General features: G+C 38.8%; 1 protein-coding gene across 2 annotated transcripts in view; it reads right to left on the reverse strand.

The window, feature by feature from the left end:
* Positions 1-12,985, reverse strand: part of ST6GALNAC3 (ST6 N-acetylgalactosaminide alpha-2,6-sialyltransferase 3) — a 578,393-nt gene that overhangs the window by 410,559 nt on the left and 154,849 nt on the right. The gene's annotated exons all lie outside the window — the stretch shown is intronic.

The following is a 12,985-nucleotide window of genomic DNA, read 5'->3' on the forward strand; positions in this document are numbered from 1 at the left end:
TTACACACTTTATGTTTTCTGACAGAGGAAAGTACCACTCATTTACAGCGATCACATTTTTCCTGAAAGTAAACCAAGTGAGTTGTCTGAGAAATTGATAATTAAAAAATAATTTGTAAGACTGGCACAATAGTTCCTCTAGAGCTCTGAGACCCACTTCCTACCAGGTTTTAAAATGTGCTGCTGTGGTTTGACCTAGAGTACAAAGTAGACAAGGAAATGAGGTGGATTAAAGCAGGCAGAAAGTAGGGCAGAAATGAATTTGAAAGGGGGCTTCACATGGATTTGCCCCAAACTGACCTTTCTTCGCAAGGTTACTGGGCCGCCTAAGAATTAAGCTGGTTAATACAAGTATTTAAGGAAAAGAATCAGATTTGTGCCACAAACTTCTCAGATTAGTGGAAGACAGAGGACAGCCAGAATATATGAATAAGTGTGTGAGAGAAAGCTACACTTTAGTGAGAGAGGTTGTTCTTACAGGAGTCATGATTTGATAATAGTATCACTGAAACCACAGGGCTTTGCTTAAAATTTGGCACCCTTGAACTATAACATTCTTGAACACTTTCAGTGGTAGGCAAACTTCTGTGTAATGGTCGATTTCATATTTCAATAGGAAAACTTATCCTAGTCTAGAGCAAATGTATTTTGCTGCAATAGCCATCTTTCTGTCTTGACTCCTAACCTCAATTCTCTTGGGCCTGAAGCTAATTGTAGCTGATTGGTGTTTACCTCCAGATACACACTTTGCTAACAAAGTAATGAAATTAAATGTTCCACAAATGAGTACTTGCAGGTTGTAGACTTTTTTTTCCCTGAACACAGAATCTAGAAACCACATCCCTTACAAAAGGAGCTCAGCAGAATATTTTTCAAGCTTTCCATACAGTCACAGCTGCAAATCTTGTGCAGCACTTGACATATATGCTATATGGTCACATGAGAGCAAATAATACTAACTGATTATTACTGTAATTGAACTTCTAAAAAGAGCAACAAGGAAGTTTTGAAATTTTCTTCCCTAGAGACTTTTAAACTATAGGACAGAAACTCGCACAGTCAATGTTAGGGTACAGACTAAACTATTGTTAAAATCATTCCAGCAAGTGGGATTTAAATGCAGATGAGTGCTTGACACAATAACACATTTGCATTTATCTTAGAATAAAAATTCTAAATATCCTCTACAATTTTAATTTATTTTACAAAGATTTACTGAGAACCGTCTCTGTGCTAGGCACCAAGCTGGTGATAAAGACACAAAGGTAGATAAATATAGTCCCTGCTCTCAAGTGCTTCACTGTCTAGAAGGAAACTGAACTGGACAAATAAACAAATAGCTTTAAAACAATGTGATCAATGTCACAAGAAAGATTGATCCTGAAGTTTCCAGGGCCCCTAATGAGAATGCAATTAATTCTTGCTTGAAGGACCAGAAAAGGCTGACATTCAGGCATAGCACCACCACCATGCTGGCTGTTGACAGCCAGTGTTCATTTTGATTGATCAGGGCCACAGCACTCATGAATGCTGAGGTGGAAGGCAAGCTGAAGAAGGCAATTCCAGGGTACAGAACTTTTTAAAAATTGAAATACACTTCTTGGATTTACCTGTCCATTTGTACCGTCAATTGGCAATTACAGTTGCATCTGGTTTTGATTTACACTAGGAACTCAAATCACTTTTGGAAAAAAACAGCAGCAACAACAACAAAAACCTGTATTCTTGTGGATCAAGAAATATTTCTGTTTATATCATGAAAGCCAGTTAAACCCATCCTAGCAACTGAAATTACTCTCTCATGTTTCCAGTTGTTGGGAATCCAGCTGATAAAGTTTCAATCTGTGCCCCCACCTAAATCTCATGTCGAATTGTAATCCCCAATGTTGGAGGTGAGGAGGTGATTGGAAATGGGTGTGTGTAGGCGGGGTGGATCCTCCCTGAATAGTTTAGCACCATCCCCTTGGTTCTGTTCTTGTGACAGTGAGTGAGTTCTCTCGTGAGATCTGGTTGTTTAAAAGTGTGGCACCCCACCCCCAACTCTCTCTCCTCCTCCTGCTCCTGCGATGTAAGATGCCTGTTCCCCCTTTGCCTTCCAACATGATTTGAAGTTTCCTGAGGCCTCCCCAGAACCACAAGCCACTCTGCTTCCCATAGAGCCTGCAGAATAGTGAGCCAATTAAATCTCTTTTCTTCATAAATTTCCCACTCTCAGGCATTTCTTTATAGCAATGCAACAATGGACTAATACACCAGTAAAATTCCATTTGCCATCACTGATAAATTCCTAATAACTGAATTTGTAATCCCTGTTAATTGAATTCAATCCTCTAGAAGAAAAAACAGGTTACTCCAACTAGACCAAAGGAAGCCACGAAGGCTCCCTTGGAGAGCAAACAGGCCCCACAAAAGGAGCATCCCCTCCCTGGATTGGCACTAAATGCCAGGGCAAATATCAATCACAGATGCACCTTAGGAGATAGTCAAAGGAAATTCTCTTTTTCAGAAGAAACATACAGCATTAAGTCAAATTTCAATATTTCACACCCTCTACTATCTGCCAGACAAGCAAGAAAATCCTGAGCGTGGTGTTTTATACCCATAGTCTGGGTGCAATTGATTTACTTTCACTGGAATCATTCATCTATCTGGACTGAAAACATAAATGTCAAAAGCAGCCATAATATATCTGCACCAATAAAGTCATCAGTTATGCTTTCATACCACATAGAGAGAGAAGACTTTTTCAAGCTTCATGAGGATTAAGTGCAAAAATAACATTAAAGAAAATATTTGGTAGTATTTTGGGTGACAGGTGTGTGAATGGGTGAAGTCGAATGAAATGAGGCTAGTAAGTAATAATTGGGGTCCTAAGCTGAGTAGAAAAAGCAAAAAAATGGGCTCTTAAAATGGCTCTTTTCAAATCTTAAATCCTGTAGTTCCCATACAACACTCATTGCCTCTCATCCCAATTTGTCATCATTTCATCTCTATTGTGCAACTCATGGATGCGTGTAACTTATTAGCCAAATATTTCCCCCACTTTTGCACAAGCTCTTATGTCAAGTAATATTATCTCCTTACAAAATGAGAGAACATTACCTAGGCTCTCTAAATACACTGAAGCATATGGCAGGTTAGAAACCAGCTCCTGAATAAACAGTAACACAGAAAACGTTACCTTTGGTGGCCTTAAATGCTATTGGGTTGGAGGGGAGGGGGGCAGGGAGTTCTTTCCTCTCTTTGATGGGTCTGTTTTCCTCCTCATGTCCCTACCAGCTCTGTTTCTCATCTTCATCAATGGCTAGTCTCAAAAAGAAACTTCTGAGAGACTAATTCAGACAAATACACACATCACTTAAAAAGCACAATACATTCTTCATGAGGGACCAAGCCATAAGCTAAAGTCACAAGTTTCCAATTATGAAATTTCTGCATCTATATATGGAAATGGGGACTAGGGAGAGACTGTTCTTTGGATAGAAGGCATAAGATTCAAATATCAGATTAAATCTCATTTCAAGAAATTTAGAGGCCTTTTAAAGCCTTACAGCATAAAGAATTTTGTTGTATCAAATATACTTTGAAATAAGGATGGCTTTGCCTTGTAGATTAGCAGGTGAGTACTGTTTCTCAGTGGACAGAAAAAAAAAAGCGGGGGGTGCTTCAGAAGAGTATTACAAGTGTCACTGCATTGGCTGCTGCTCAATTCATGTTCCCAATCCACAAATCAGGAAGCAGCCATCTGCCTAGGTAGCTCCCACTCCTATAATACCAGGCTGACATCCACGCAGTCTGAAATAAACCATGCTGATCCCCCTGGGTTTTCTGCTGTCATCAGATGATCACAATAGCAACTAAATCTCCAGGGGACCACAACTCCAGACCACATCTCTTTTTCTTAAAGGATTCACCAACCAACCAAAGTCACTTGGTGAGAAAACTGCGTTTTAATACAAGACAAAGGCTACCTTACCATGGAGAACTTTTTATCAGGCTGATTTAAGGGAAATATTTCTATCCACCTAGGTCCCTTGTCTCTTTGGAGATATACTGAGAAGCTTATAACTACCAAAATCAATCTCCAGCACCAGAAATCTTTTGTTTCATAAAACTTAGAGGTATTTGTTATACTCTGTTTGTGTTGAAGGAAGAATCAATGTACTATTATTTAACATAGGAGACTGAGATACCTCATCCAGGGGACAGGCAACTTGATGTCCAGATTATGTAAATCATTTGCCTGCAGGAAGGCAATGTTGATTCTAGCACTAACTCTCTAAGTTTATCTTAACTCCATCTAAGTAAAGAACGTGTCTTCTTTCCTTTTGCCCATTTATTCACAATATTTAATGAGCATTTACTCTGGGCCAGTACCTTCCTCTGGGCTGGGAATACATAGATAAACGGAATACATTCCTTGTCCACAAACTTAGTAGGGAGATGTGATGAGTGTTATAAAGGAGGAAAAAAGATAAAAGAGCAGCATTTTGTTCCTCACAAAGTAAATAAAATCTCTCCAGAGAAGGTGGCTCTGGAGTAAAGTCTTGAAGGTTTCAACAGGCAAAGCTAAGGGTGAGGAAAGGACATTATAAGTAGAATGATCATCAGGTTCCATATTTCAGAGAAGTATGGAAGCATCAGGAAATGTTGAATGATAGGTCAGTGTGGGGTGAGTCTCCTGTCACGGCCGGTGGCTGCATGTAAAGCTAGACAGGTTTATTTCTTACTAAAGAGTTAGGATATTCTAAATCCGATCAAGGATGCCTTTCAGGCTCCGACTCAAACTCTGGATCCTCTACACACAAAAGTTTGCAGAAAGACTCAGAGTTCACCAATTTCCTGACTGCAGTTTATGAACTTAGGTTAAAAATTCCTGCTGGAGCCAACAGTAAAGCTAGAGAGATTTTAGGCATAAAAGTTTGCAGGATCAAATTCTTAAAAAAAAATCACCATGGCATCAATAATCAGGAAGGACTGGAAGAATTAATTCGTATAATCAGGAAGACAGAAAGCCCTTGCAATAAAGATAGAAAGTTGTTGCAACATCCCAGAGAACACTATTACACAGGTTCTTAATTACTTTGACCAACTGCAAGATAGCAATATGGATTTATACAAGCTCTGGCCTGGTCTAGATACTTCTAAAAGCACATTTTATTTTTATTTTTTTAACTTTTGTTTTAAGTTTAAGGGTTACATGTGCAGGTTTGGTATATAGGTAAACTGTGTGTCACAGGGTTTTGGTGTAACGATTATTTCATCACCCAGGTATTAAGCACAGTAATGGCACCTGATAGGTAGTTTTTTGATCCTCTCTGTCCTCCCACCTTCCACTCTGAAATAAGCCCCAGTATCTTTTGTTCTTCTCTTTGTGTCCATGTCCATGTGTTCTTACTGTTTAGCTCCCACTTATAAGAGGGAACGTAGAGTATTTGGGTTTTTGTTCCTTCATTAGTTCACTTTCTTAGGATAATGGCTTACAGATCCATTCATGTTGCTGCAAAGGACATGACCTTGCTCTTCTTTATGGCTGCATAGTAGTCCATGGTGTATATGTACCGCATTTCTTTATCCACCTTACCATCGATGGGCATTTAGGTGGATCCCATGTCTTTGCTATTTTGAATAGTGATACAATAAACATATGCATGCATGTGTCTTTATGGTAGAATGATTTATATTTCTTTGGGTATATAATGGGATTCCTAGGGCAAATGGTAATTCTGTTTTAAGTTCTTTGAGGAATAGCCACTGCTTTCCACAATGGCTGAACTAATTTACACTCCCACAAACAATGTATAAATGTTCCCTTTTCTCCACAACCTTGCCAGCATCTGGGCTTTTTGGCTTTTTAGTAATAGCCATTCTGACTGGTGTGAGATGGTATCTCATTGTGGTTTTGATTGGCATTCTCTAATGATTAATGATATTGAGCATTTTTTCCTATCCCTTGTCGGCTGTTTGTATGTCTTCTTTTGAAAAGTGTCTGTTCATGTCCTTTGCTCACTTTCTAGAGGGGTTGTTTGCTTTCTGCTTGTAAATTTTTAAAATTCCTTATACATTCTGAATATTAGATCTTTGTCAGATGCCTAGTTTGTAAATATTATCTCCCATTCTGTAGATTGTCTCTTTACTCTGTTGATAGTTTCTTGTGCTGTGCAGAAGCTCTTCAGTTTAATTAGGTCCCATTTGTCAATTTTTGTTTTTATTGCAATTGTTTTTGGCATCTTCATCATGAAATCTTTGCCAGGTCCTTTGTCCAGAACGGTATTTCCTAGGTTATCTTCCAAGGCTTTTATAGTTTTAGGTTTTACATTTAAGTCTTTAATCCATCTTGAGTTGATTTTTCTAAGGAAGGGGTCCAGCTTCATTATTCTTCTTATGGCTATCCAGTTATCCCAGCACTACTTATTAAATAGGGAGTCCTTTCCCCATTGCAAAAGCACATTTTAAATGTTTAATTTTTAATGCTTAGAGATAGAACTTTCACTACAATCAAAAATGGAAAAAGAATAAAAAACACATACACAAATGTATGAAAAGAAAATTTCAGAATCCTCTTGTTCAAGAGGATGACCACCCAGTAACAGAAAAATCACACCCCTGTCCATCATTCACATTACAGGGCCAAAAATAGCACAATCAAAGCTCATGCCAAGACCTGGATAATAAAGTTTTGCAAGGGATATTTAGTAGTGGAGATATTTTTTGAGTCATGATTTTTATATTAATAACTCTTATGACAATAATCTCTACATTTAAGTTAAATTAAGTGAGAACCTGTCACTCATTGTAGGGAGCATAAAGAGGCCAATCTTTTCAATGTTTATATTCTTGAGTGTGAAAAAATTCATTATCATACTTAAACCTTTGTTATTTTCAGTTACTGAACATCTGAAATGAAAGAAAGAAGGGTAAGCAAAAATAGGGTAAGAGAGCCTGATTGTTGAATCACTGAAGCATGGGACTATGACTATGAATGAAGGACGGAAGACGGTCTGAATGATACATTCTCAGGGAGCACCGGGGAAGGGGGGCTATGAAGCCCAGAAAGAGGCTAGAGCTAGTGAGAGCCACAGTTATTTTCCACGGCATTTTACGGTATCTATCTCAAATGTCTACCTTGGCACAACCAGATCCATGTCGTAGTGATAGAATATGACAGCTTCATTATAGGTTATTAAATAATTGACCCCAGGGCATGTGGTTGGAACTAGAACCCAGACCCTCTGGACCCTTCCCAAGCCGAGGGCTCTTTGCTCCATAAAACGTAAGTTTATGATGCAATGTGATTTTGTAGTATTAAGGTTTCTTAGGAAATTAATCAAATTATGAGACATGATTATGACCTGTGTGCCTCTAATGTTTTTTACATTGAGGGTTCTAGAACCAAAGAATTTCTTTATATTTATCCATCCATTCCACCCATCACTTCTATCTTCCCAGTAGGAGCAGCCTTAGAACCTTTGATTTACAAAAGCTTCCCACCTTATCCAGTAGGATCTCTGCTCCAGGCAGCACCAGGCTGCATTGATTGCTCCAAAGCCAATCTGGCCATGGGGTGAAAATAAACTGCTTAACGGGCTTGTGTCTCAACAGGGCAGGACCATCTGTGTGACAACTGCTACCTTTGGACATATCAGACTATGCACCTGTCAAGACTGGGAGGTTTTCACCAGGCAGCTTTTGCAATGTTTTTTGAAAGTGCAAATGTCACAATCAAGTATAATCTGAAGTTCTTGCCCATGTAAATATCTCTGAGAAGAAGAAGAACACAGTAACACCGTGGCTTGCTGCCCACTCCAGGCATTTACATGAGTTATTCCCTAGTCCAAAGCCCATAGCCCGCCACAATAGCTTCACCAGGTTGACACTCACTGCTCCTTCAGGACCTGGCTTAAACCCTACTTCATTCAGGAGGAAGTCATTGCATCCTCCACCAAGTCAGCATTAGATCACCCTGCCATGTGCCCTCAAAACACTGTCCTCTAAATTATAATGGCGCGATTATTTGTTTGTATTGATTGATAGATTACAAGATCTGTGAAGGCCTGAGTAGCCCCATTTCCTGGCATATAGTATGCACTCAAATATTAGTTAAATGGAATGATTGTCTCAATTAATCATGCACGCAGGCATGAAATATTTTAAAAATGAACCAAACTGCCAAAGTTATTTTACTTTGTATAAAATGCTTGTTTTAAAAAAGAACTGTAAGCAAAGAGGATTTACTTACATAATATGCATATCTTCCTTAATGTGAAATTTTTTCTGTCTCTGATGTCTCCTAAAAAATACAAATTAGGGTAGATAATTCTTTAAGAAGTCATCTAGAATCAGACTGTTACATTGCAGGGAAAAAAATTCAAGAAAGTTTATTCTGTCTTCATACTTCTGGTGAAATTTACCAGCATATTAGGTGAGATCTTGTGAAATTTGAATCAAAGAACCCACAAAAATGAAAAGAAAGTTTCGACGAAAAAGATAATTGGGAATAAGTATTTCTACTTTTGAGTTTGCCATGACACATTTTCAAGCAAAAGTGGTGCCTACAGGTAACACTAATAAGCCTCCTTCTCATTCACCACTGTGTATCCTCTCTATAACGACCACCACGAGTCGCAGGAACTGCTCAGGGTTGGATGCTGCAGCAACTCAGGAAACCAGAGCAAGATCCAGAACCGCTCCGCTGGGGTCTAGAAATGCAACTCTCCAATCCTAACTTATTTAACACTAGGACTGTTACTGCGTTAAAGGACACCAAGATTATGTATGAGTCCTTTTCAACCACAGAATTTGATTTAGTTACAGACAGAAAATGGTACACTATCAAATCATGCCACTTCATATGTCATATGACACATCCACCACATCCAGTCCCGAGCTGCCTCATGCCTCTTACTAACACACTTTTAGTGACGTATGGCCAAAACCCTTTCACCCTTTAGGGCCCCTGATCGCCAGGAAAATCGCCATGTGATGGTTCTAGGGAGAGCACATTTCTGTGCCCAGGGGAAGCTGGCCTCAAGGACCCCCTTGGACCCCAGCATCTGTTTTGCTGCAGAGACAAGCCAGGATAAAACACCAGGCAGAGGGTTCACATCTAAGAGCCCAGAGGTTTGCATCTGCACCTGCTCTGCCTTTGCCACTAAATCACATGGGACCTCAAAAACATTTCCTGAGTTCTCAGTACTTCAGGCTTTATTTGGTTTGCTAGGTTGATGAAAAGAATAAAGTTATAAACTTAAGTGAGGGGCTGGGAAATAGCTAAGAGAGAAGAAAGAAAGATTATTCAACCTTAAAGCAGGTAGGGGAAGCAGAGCAGGAACAGCCATATCCTGTGTGAACATATGTTATACGCAGGGAACCAAACTGCAAATGCGAAATATTCCATCTCATTGAATCATCCCAACCAACTACCATGGCAAGAATCAGTATCTCCATTTTACAGAGGATAAAGTGAATCTCAGTAGGTTCAAAACACAAAGCTAGTTTCGGTTCCTTTACATACTTACTATGCGACCTTGGGCAACATATTACTTAAAATCTCAAGGCAGTTTCCTTAGCCATAAAGTGGGGATAATACTACCTACACCGTATAATTGTTACAAGGATTAAATACAAAATGCATGCAAATCCCTTAGTGCCTGATATGGTAAATAACTAATAAACATAAATAGCACAAGTAATTATTGTCTATACTACAAATGATGGCAATAATAGTGCCAGTAACAATAACAAATAGAACAATATTTTTGTGAAATGGCAGAGCTGGTATTCAAACATAGGTCTGCCAGATTCTAAAGCCTTTGCTCTTAATTCATACATCTGCAATATAACCCTTAGCTAATAAGAATTAAGCTGCAAGAATGGATGTATCCAGGAGGAAAAGAAAGAAAGGACGGAAAGAGGGGAGGCATGGAAAGAAAAAGCAGATAAATATTGATATATAAAAACAAATATGTGAATACATATATTATAGATGTAATTTTTCCTGCAGAAAATGGTGAATAGCTTTTCTTTTAAAATTGTATATGCACATGTTGCATTGTTTCTTTAGGTCAGGTATTTATAGTAGATATAGTTATCCTCACCATACCAGCTTGGGGCTGGAGAATCTATCTGATGGAAGGTACTCAACAAAGATTTGCTGATTGAGCTTTCTTTCCAAGGAGATCTTGATTAGAGCAGAAGGGCAAATACTCTAGCCTCCAAGGTCTTTGACATGGGCAGGAGGCTGCCTCCTCTGGAAAGGCTGCAGGACTGCTCTGCCTCAAGGTGGCCTCCGGGGCCAGGGTGAGTAATCAGATCCATATCCAGCCCCAAACTTTGATAGTCTATTCAAAGTTGTGTTTGCAGAATGGCCATAATCAAAAAAATCAAAAATAATAAATGTTGACATGGATGTGGTGAAAAGGGAACACTTTTACACTCTTTGTGGGAATGTAAACTAGTACAACAACTATGGAAAACAGTGTGGAGATCCCCTAAAGAACTAAAAGTGGAACTATCATTTGATCCAGCAATTCCACTCCTGGGTATCTACCTAGAGGAAAAGAAGTTATTATACTAAAAAAGATAATTGCACACGCATGTTTATAGCAGCATAATTTGCAATTGCCAAAATATAAAACCAACCCAAATGTCCATCTACCAACAAGTGGATAAAGAAAACGTGGTATATATATACCATAGAATACTACTCAGCCATAAAAACGAATAACATAATGGCACTCACAGCAACCAGGATAGAACTGGAGACCACTATTCTAAGTGAAGTGATTCAGGAATGGAAAACCAAACATCGTATGTTCTCACTCATACATGGGAGCTAAGCTATGAGGACACAAAGGCATAAGAATGATACAATGGACTTTGGGGACTCAGGAGAAAGGGTGGGACGGGGGCGAGGGATCAAAGACTATACATTGGGGACAGTGTTCACTGCTTGGGTGATGGGTGCACTAAAATCTCAGAAATCACTACTAAAGAAGATATTCATGTAACCAAACACCACTGGTTCTCCCAAATCCTACTGAAATAATAATAATAAGAAGAAGTTGTGTTTGCAAAGTCACAAGGAAGCAGTCATCAACCTGAGTAGGGAAGAGGAGGCACTATGCTAAGACTAAAAAATTCAGTTCTGCCACATACAGAAATAAAGATTTTGCTGAATATTGGACAATAATTTAGACTATGTCATCATGTTAGAAATACAAAACTTGATTCACAAAGCTTTTTCCACTTCCTCTGGATTATGATTAAAAGAAAAATCTAGTTGTAAAAATGAAAGGGTTTATGATCATAATTTAATTTCCTCTTCTCGAGAAAAACACACAAAAACACAAAACAAAGCTGAGGATTTTCTTTGAAAATTGTGTCTGTCAAGAACATTATTAATGAAGTAGAGAGAGGTTTAAGTTTTTCACAGGGAGTTAAAGGATACTATTATGATTTCAAAACTTACATCTTAAAAGACCTTTGAATTGATGGATTTAATAATATATGAAATTAAAATGAGGTGTTATCTTAAAAGGCTAAATTTATTTTGGTACAACTTGAAGATTTTAATATATGCCTAAGGCTGACTCTTTATCAGTGTTGGCATTTTTAAAATAACAAGGGATGATGTGAATATTTTTTTTCCTAACAAGATTTGTAATTTATATAGCAGAAACAGCTTTATGTGCCAGTGATTTGTCCTCCTGCAACTGTAACTGATGACAAAGCACTAATTTTTACACATCGAAGAAATTAAACCTAGCTTTTCTGTGCATTATTGACCTTTACTGTATACAAAGCAACACAGAAGAAACAAATTACACTGCAGGAAAGTTTTGATTTCCTTTCCACACTGGATTTCATTCAATGGTTGCGTGAAACTGCTGACCAATGAATAAAGTTTTGTTTTTAGAAGATGCTGTTCCTGTTTGATGCAGGGGGAGAAAAGAAGAAAGAAGAAAAGCTGAAAGTGGTCATTCTACCCACATATTATTGGATTCATCCTTCAAAGGTACAAATTAGGTGGCATTCTTCACAGGATGTTTGTCCAGGCCCAAATAGGAAATTCAAGCTACCACTGGTGAAATTCCAAGGAACCAGAAGATCCCAGAGATCTATTCAACAACAAATTATTTCTTGAGCACTTCTGAAAGCCTGGCACTATACTTGCCCTGGGGATACATTGGCAAACACATCCGACAAAAGTCCTGGCCCTTGTGGGGCTTATATTTTGTTACAGGAAAACATACACATATATGCGTATTTGTGTGTGTGTGAGTGTGTGTCTGTGGGTGTGTGTGTAAGAGAGATGGGGATAGAGAAACATTAAGAAGAAAGAAGGACAAGGAGTCCAGGGAAAGGTTGTAATCTGAGCAAAAATCTGAGAGTAAATCGTCCAGATATCTGGAGGAGAAGTATTTCAACCAGGAAGAACAGCAAGTGCAAAGACCCTGAGATGGTGCATGGGGGGCCTTAAATAACATCTATGAGACCAGTGTGGCCAAGGCAGGGGATGAAAGCAAAGAGTAAGAGATGAGGACAGGGATGAAAAGAAACCTTCTGGAAGTTGAATCTGCCAATAAACATTTAAGTCCCTTTAAATCCTCAACAAAATCTGTGAGGTCTCTGTAAATCTCCAGCGCCTGGCAAGCCCACCACCTCTAGAAAGCACTGTAGTAAGCAAATGCTTCCCTACATCCATCTCCTGAAGCTGCCACCCAATGGACTGCTTTCTACCCTCTGGAATGCCAGAGAGAAGAACTGAACCCAGCTTCCTAAAATAGACCAAGCAGGCAATGTTCAAGGCTGTTACCTCTTCCTACTCTTCTTCAGGACAAACTTTTTGTTTTCTTCAACATGTCTCTTATAATTGCCATCCACTCACTGTCCCCACACTCTTCCTGATACGCTCCAAGCTTTGGGTGGGGCATTCAGAACTACACGCAGCATGCATTTTTCCATGCAAGTAACTTACTAGACC

This window comes from Hylobates moloch, unplaced genomic scaffold, assembly GCF_009828535.3.
Source record: "Hylobates moloch isolate HMO894 unplaced genomic scaffold, HMol_V3 SCAFFOLD_5, whole genome shotgun sequence".
Lineage (NCBI taxonomy): Eukaryota > Metazoa > Chordata > Mammalia > Primates > Hylobatidae > Hylobates > Hylobates moloch.